This window comes from Tympanuchus pallidicinctus, unplaced genomic scaffold (genome assembly GCF_026119805.1).
Source record: "Tympanuchus pallidicinctus isolate F22 unplaced genomic scaffold, pur_lepc_1.0 scaffold17, whole genome shotgun sequence".
NCBI lineage: Eukaryota > Metazoa > Chordata > Aves > Galliformes > Phasianidae > Tympanuchus > Tympanuchus pallidicinctus.
The window spans coordinates 5831835-5839456 of NW_026294690.1; the positions used below are offsets into that span (position 1 = coordinate 5831835).

Genomic DNA, 7622 nt, shown 5'->3' on the forward strand with positions numbered 1-7622 from the left:
TCAATTGGGCTCCTCTGACTGCTCCCGATAGAGCTTTAAAGCCAATTTCTACATTACCAGAGCTCAACATGACCTCAAGCTAAAAAGTCTTACAATATTGAAATCAAAATACTTTCCAGACTGATGTGACTTACAGTCCCCTTCTTAGCAAGGACATCTTGAGAACAGAGCTGAAGAGGAAAACTGATCATTTTATCAATGTGATTTCTAAGATAGCTGAAAGTGCTTACTGAAATGCACAGATTTTCAAACATTAAATACATGTCGTACTCGTACTTCATCCCAATTCTGAGCTGAGGTTTTCAGACCAGTCATCAAACAAAGCCTTGATAGAACAAGAGCTCCTAATGCATGTTAATGTCCTTGCCAAAAAACACAACGCGTGATCCAATGCATTAATATACAAAGGGGTGACGTTATTCCTTAAGCAGAGGAAAAAAAAAAGTACTTTCCACCCCCCTCAGAGCTTTACTCCAGAATCCTTTGTACAAATATTGATGACAAATTTTGGTGAATCACACTTAAAGTCTTGCTTGTAACCACTTACAAATCAGAACACGTGCTTTAGCATGCGCAGATGGACACAAGCAGTTGGTCCTAATGTCCAAAACAGCAATAAATTACAACAGTAGCACTGTGACAAAGGCAAATGACCATGGAGCACAGGCACATATTGCATCCTTTGAATGAGCTTGGTTAGACATCCTCCTGTCGAGCAAATATTTGGAAAGGACACTGACAGTCCTTTCACAGTTTCTTATTCCTACGTGCAAACCTTCCCCAGCTGAGCAGAATTCATGCAAGGAGCCCATTCCTACATAGAAGAGGTGCTGCTGAGACCTCTGTCCAGTCAGCCTTGCTACAGAGGGTGCTGGTTTGCTGTTTTCAATCTGTCATTTAGTGAATCCATGATGTCCAAGACATTTCAATTCAGGTGGATCTTTAAGATGAAGCTGCTGCTTCTCTCAGTGCTGAAAATGTTTTAAGCGCTTTGGAGAAACTAGACAGATACTACTATACAAAAAAAGGTATTTAAAGAATATAAAGCATATAAAATTTGTAGGATACTTGTCAGTTTCCTTTTTTAAAATGAACCCAGGATACTAAAATTACTGTACAGATTATAATCTGTAGCATTTCACCACCTATAGATGGAGTTAAAGCCTAAACAGCTTTTATTATTATTATTGCTATTGACAGTAGGACTTCTCAATTAAGTTCTGCTATAAGAAATTCTGAACTATTTTCTAATGCTGCTGTGAAACTTTCCTGTTAGGTATGTGCAGCTCCTGAAGCATTTGTCTGCTTTGAGCTTCCAGAAACAAGATCCTTTCGTCATTACAGGTCTGGAAAGGCTATCTATTACTTAAGGTCAAAAATGTCCTTGAAAAAATGTTTTGAATGACATCCAATTGTTATCTTGTGGTTATATGCAACAGTCTGGCTTGAGATCGATGGTGAAGTGCACACAGGGCACTAGGAAAACCTCATTCTGCAACAAATACACCTTATGAAAGATCATCATGTATCCTGCCTTTTAGCTAGAGGAGAAAAGCAGTTTTATTGATGGTACATTACTCTGGTAGGTACTTACTGTCTTTTTTACTATTCTGTTTAATAATAGAAAGGTATAGAATTAAAAGAATCAAAAATTCTAGTCCAAACTGTCCCTTGAAGGTGTTGTGTGACATTCATGCAATCTAACCCAGCAGTGTTGTGCTTCACACCACTTCTACAGTTAATGGTTATTTCTCAGCTCCTAAAACCCGTCTCACCTAAGTTGCATTGTCTTTTCAAGGAGTGAGATCTGCCAGGCTGCCCTGATGTTACACATTACATATTCCTGGCACAGGTGGGCAGAGAAGCTTGACGTACTGCATGCCTGATAAATTATACTCCTGGCACAGCCTCTACTGATTTGGTATCTTCTCAGCTTTGTGTGAATCTGCTATGGATACATCCTTGCACTGAAGTCACCATGCTGATGATATCATACCTGAGTACAGCAAACCTGTGCTGCCACCAGCACGCTCACTACTTTAGCAGTAAACATTCATGATTTTTATATTTTAAGAAATACATGTTTGTTAACTTCATCAACTGCTGTGTTCAAAGTCCTGTTTTCCAGTCACCACGTGCTTGTATTTAAAAATATGCAAAGCAGTAAAAGTGAAGAAAACGGCACTGTAATTGTGCAGCAATTATGGAACATCAAATGAAGCTGACCAAGTTCACTACCAAAATTTCCTCCAGTGATCTGCAGCCCAGGGCTGAGGGCCCAGCCTGTGCACAGTGCACAGCTTTAACTGCGTGGTAAAGCTCTAGCATTCGCATTACAAGCACTAACGCCAACATCTGGTGCTTTTGCCCTGTAATTGCAGTAGCATCACCTGCACTGGAGCTGTGCTTTGACTCCCACTGACACTTTTGGTGAGGGAATTCCTGCCACCTTCTCCAGCCGCACGTGAAGACCCCACACATCGAGCTTCCACAGTGAGTATGTGCAGACTTGCAAACTTGCTTTTTTTTGGACTGGGAGGGGTGTTGGGGATTGGAGGCACAATAGTGTGATTAGGGCAAACTTAATTATCCTCCACATTGCTTCCCCTCAGCTGCCCTTTACTGCTGTCACACACTACATCCACATCTCATGGCTCCTTCCAAAAGAGCCTAAGATCACATAATTACTGAAATAAAAGCTATCTTTAGTGTGAGTTAAAAACCCATCTCTATTCAGTTTTGGATTGTACTTTTTTCTTAATACTGTGCTTGTCTTGATGGAGCCTTACTCCTACTTAGCATCCTAGAGAAGAGACAAAGTAGAATCTAAAGAGGCACTAGCTTTCTGAAGAATGCTTCACTTGAGTTTCCTGAACTACCTGTATATATTTGAAACCTCTGGAACAGTTATAAGCTGTATAAGAAAAAAAGCCACTGGAATTTACATGTTCTCAGTAACACACAGTACAACAGCAGCGCTCTTAATCAGTCTGTAACCTGTGGAACAGAAGGAAAAATAGCTCAAGCTGTAGTTATAGTTTGTATCCCTTACAGCGTGGAAGGGATAAAATATGACTTATTATAATGAAAGTTCCATTTCATTTCAGTGTGACCCTAAAAGATGAATGCTTTATCCTCCCACTTGATTTTGTCAATTTTGCAGCACAGAATAAATAACCTGAAGCTGAAAGGATGTTTGTAGAGGCAACGCTTCTTATCCTAACTGTGCTTTACTGACATCTGTTGTTATATGGATAAACAGATGCATCAATTTGAGGTATATAATGCTGTAGTACATCCGTCTACAGAAAGACCATTTGTAAACAGCCTGTTACCAAAGACTATTTCGCTCTAATGTTTAAATTCAACTTTTAAAAACTCAGTGGATAAAATAAAGTACAGCAGAAAAGATGAAGCTTTAAGTTTAAAACAAATAAACAAAACTCATGTATGACAGTTAGGACTTTCTTTTCTTTGCGCCAAGCAAATTCACCTATGGTGAAAACAGGCCCCATCCAAGAAAGCAAACATGCTTTAATGAGAATGCAGGATGTGGTGATGAAGGCCAGAAGCCTTTCTAAGAGTCATCTGCTTATGGCCAACACCTTAAAATTCAGTATTATTAGTATTTATTTGGTATGTATTTTATTTTTAGTATTTATTTGGACACGATAGTCAACTTAGCAGCAATACACTGGAGTAAGTGTAAATGTGCAGCCACACAAAGGACTGATATGCTTTAACTCCAAATATGAGCAGCACCAAAATCCATGCAGCTGGGCAGGTCTAAGTGTCCACTAGATTAATACCTTGGAGAGTCATCAATAATGTCTGTATCTCGTGTCTCCACCAGAAATGCCAAACTTTGTCAAAAAATCTACATCCCACTGACAATTAATTGCTTTAATATAAAGCATCCTGGTTTTGAGTAATTATAACATGAAATATTACTGGTTTATTCCATTTGCAATTATTATGTTTGATTTTCATGTATTTCTCTGGCCACGTCGTTACAGAAGGAATATAAATATCCAGAAACACAGCTTGAAAGAAATTAGGAGTCACTACTGCCCACTCATGCATGGAATGAAGCACATCTCCTGCAGAAAAGTAAAGTATGTGATCACGATTAATAATTTTGAACGTGAACAAAGAATGACAGGAATGCAAATTCTAGCAACATCCTCTGCAGGTACTCAGTTTTTACGTTAGCATTAAACTATCTGCATCTAAGTGAGCATTAGTTCTTTAAAAAAAAAAAGCAAACTACACAAATGAATGCCACATATTCTACTGTAAGTTTAACCCTTTCCACGCTAGTCAAAACTAAGCCCTACTGATGCACTTCAGTTACTTAGTGTTTAGAAATTGCCTCTTGTTATATCCATAAACCCAGTGTTCTACTCCAATTAGATTCCTGGTATTGTTTTTTAAAATGGCTTGGTGTTTGATAGAAACAAAAAAAAAAGACTGTGCTGAGTGTTAAAATCAGTGCGTAACTCTTAAAGAGCAGAAGCCAAGGTTTATTATTTACTACTGCACAACTACAAAAGAGCAAAGCATCTGTATAATTTCAGTTGACAATGCAGAATGGGAAAAAAAAAGGTCTGTTGAGGCTTCTAAGCGTTTACAAATAGTCTGTGAGTACGTATGGCTGTGCACGCACACGAAGACTCACGGGTCTGTGTAAAGATGTTGGGAGTGCACTGAAAATGCAATAAAAAACTGGTGTGTAACGTGCAGTTTGAACTCATCTTTTGCAGATGTGAATGCAAGATCCTGTGACATGACAGAAAAATCAGGTTTTCGTATTTCCCATTCAGCATACACTGAGTATGCAGCATACAGTGGGGTACGGCCCTGGCAAGAACCTCAGCAACATGAGGTAATGCAGTGCAGTAAGGGAAACAACTACACTGTGATGTCTTATTTTCACAAATCCTTTTGAATACATTTGTCAATCAGTACACTGGCAGTAGAAACATGGATATGAGCATACTGCAGTTTAGCTACGGCTCCAAATGCCATATGGTTCTCAATAGAAACCATCACTTCAGTTGTTTGATCCTGCTTCAAACAGGAATGTGCGTTTTATTACCAATAAATGCGTGTGTATTTATTCACTAGATCTGTCTCTTAGGACCTGCTACATTGGGAAGCAGGCAAAGCTTTTGTTCCAACAACCCCAGTCAGTTTATCAGAATGCAGTTAACTACGGGAAAAGTGGAAGAAATATAGGATTGTTTTTTAAAGACGAAAACTTACTGATACTTTATTGGCAACATTACCAAAACATTTATTAATGGTTGTTTTTCTCCATGGAATAGCAATTAAGAAAGCCCTTTTACCTGTTAACAGCATGTTACAGGCAGCTTGTTTTATATTAATATGCAATCTTTATGCAACTAATAATTACAATTCAGCAAACATTCAAGTTAGTACACATAAGAACATTCCCGATAATGCTGTGTTATGTTATTGACAACATAATTTGACATCTTTTGCCTCTTCTACATCACGGGAGCCTTTTATCTGCAAATGAAAGGATGCTTCCACTGCCAACAGAGCAAAATACAGAAGGTGTTTATCAAAAGGAAAGTGAAAATAAGGATATGCTTGGTAGTAGTAATGGAATGATGCATCTGTTTCCTTCTGACAAGTCACTGGCCTTATGTAAAGTAACTTTCTAATACAACTATATGCATCGATTTTGCATTTCAAGATATTTGATTTATAAAAAAATATCATCCCTAATACTGCTAATTAATAAGGTCATTTTCATGAAGATAGCTACTATGGGGCAAAAAAGGAAAAAAAAAAAGTTATTAAGTCTCCTCTTAAAAGCTGATTACTGAATAAAGACTGCAGGGTTTGGAGCAGCAGCTGCAATGAGTCCAGGGAGCTGCAGCTGTCCCACAGTGGTGCCTCGTGGGCACGAGGCCCTGGGAGCTGCTCATCTCCAAGGAGTGGAGCTGCTCATCTACTTGAGAGAGCGGCAGGGACACCCTATTCATTAAACGTTGCTGAGTAACAAAATGTTACTGATTCTGAAAGGACAAGCTCATTTTCCCAAGTCCAGATATGCGTTGGCTTTGACCCCACATTGCCAGACGCCATTCTGCAGGGTCACTCATGTTTTGCACTCATGTTCTGCAGGGTCAATCTATGTTTTAAGCGAGGCAGTTTCCCCTGCTGCTGCTTTTGTTAGCCAGGAAGCTGCTCGCACTAACAGCGTGTTTAAAGAGAAGCACAAAAGATGTGCAGAAGGCAGATCTATCAACGAAGCTTAACAAACCTCCCGCGTCGGGCTGAGTCCCCACTCCCACCCCAGAAATAAGGCCCGGGGAGCCGAGCAGGGTGCCGCGTTTCTCCCCGCCCCGCGGTGCGGTTAGGCTACAACAGCCTGCTACCAGCGCGGAGCCGGCCGCCGCTCCGCCCCGACCCGACCGAAGGGTTCCGTTGCCATGTGGCCGCTGTACGGCGTCCCTTCCCTCAGCTTGAGGCACGCTGCCCGCGGCGCATTGCGGCCCTCAGCCGCCTCCCCTTGGCGCGCCGGGCCCCGACCGCCCGCTCCCCGCACGGCCCGGGCCCCCCCGAGGCCAAGGTCTCCGCGGCCCACACACTTGCTAGCGGAAGTGACGTACCCGGCGCTGACGGCATCCGTAGCCTATCCCCGGCGGGCGGCGCGGCCGGGCCGCCAATCAGGAGCGCCCGGGGGCGGCACTTCCGGGCCTTCAAGTTAGTCTGAGGAGAGAGGGGGGGAGGGAAAAGGGGGAATAAAAACGCCTCCATTACGGTAAATAAACCGCCCGCGGCCCGACGATACGAGGGCCCCGCGCGGCGGCTGCGACCGCACAGCGCTTCCTGCCGCGCCCCTCCCGTAACCCGCACCCCTGGGCAGCACCCGCTCTCGGGGCCGCGCGCCGAGCAGAGGGGTCGGGCCGGGCCCACAACGGGACGAGGTGCAGTTCCCTCCTTCTCTTCCTCCTCCCGCCGCGCCCGAGCCCGGGCGGCCCGCAGCTCACCGCGCGGAGCCGGGGCCGCGCCCGTTACCTGCCGCAGGGTGACCCGCAGCCGCGCCGAGACCCGGATGGAATCGCGGCCGCTCCTGCCGCCGCTCGCCGCGCGGCACCACGGGAAAGCGCGACGCGCCCCGCGCCGTCCGCCCCATTGGCCGAAGGATGACGGGCACTGCCCACGGACGAATCCGGGTAGGAGGGGCTATTCGTCCATCCTCTCCTCTCTCGCGCTCTCATTAGGCTTGGGGCCGCGCGGCACCGCCTCCACCTGGAATGGTCTTTTTTCATTGGGTGGCGGGAAAAAGAGACCCGCCTCCCTCCGCCATTTATTGGAGGCGGCAGGGGGGCACTCCTAAAATGGCGCCCCCCGGCGGCGCGGTAGGGGCTTGAGGTGCGGGTGGGACCGCGCCGTGTCCTGTCCCAGAGCCCTGCGGATGCCTCAACCTCACCCAACGAGTTTCTTTCCATGTGCTCAGGGCTGGCCGAGGCCTTCTCGGCAGCGCACGTGCTGCTGCTGGCAGGGGTGGGGCCGGGCCCGGTGTCGGCTGCGTGCTGAGCTCCGGGAGGGCAGTCAGCGGCTGGAGTGCTTCTTACTGCTGCCCC

General features: G+C 44.7%; 1 long non-coding RNA gene across 1 annotated transcript; it reads left to right on the forward strand.

Moving 5' to 3' along the window:
* Positions 1–2269: 2269 nt before the first annotated feature.
* LOC128078504 (uncharacterized) lies at positions 2270–4903 on the forward strand. The gene is made up of 3 exons (XR_008205682.1): positions 2270–2493; positions 4017–4115; positions 4764–4903. It is a non-coding gene; the product is annotated as an uncharacterized LOC128078504 (long non-coding RNA).
* The last annotated feature ends 2719 nt before the right edge of the window (positions 4904–7622 follow it).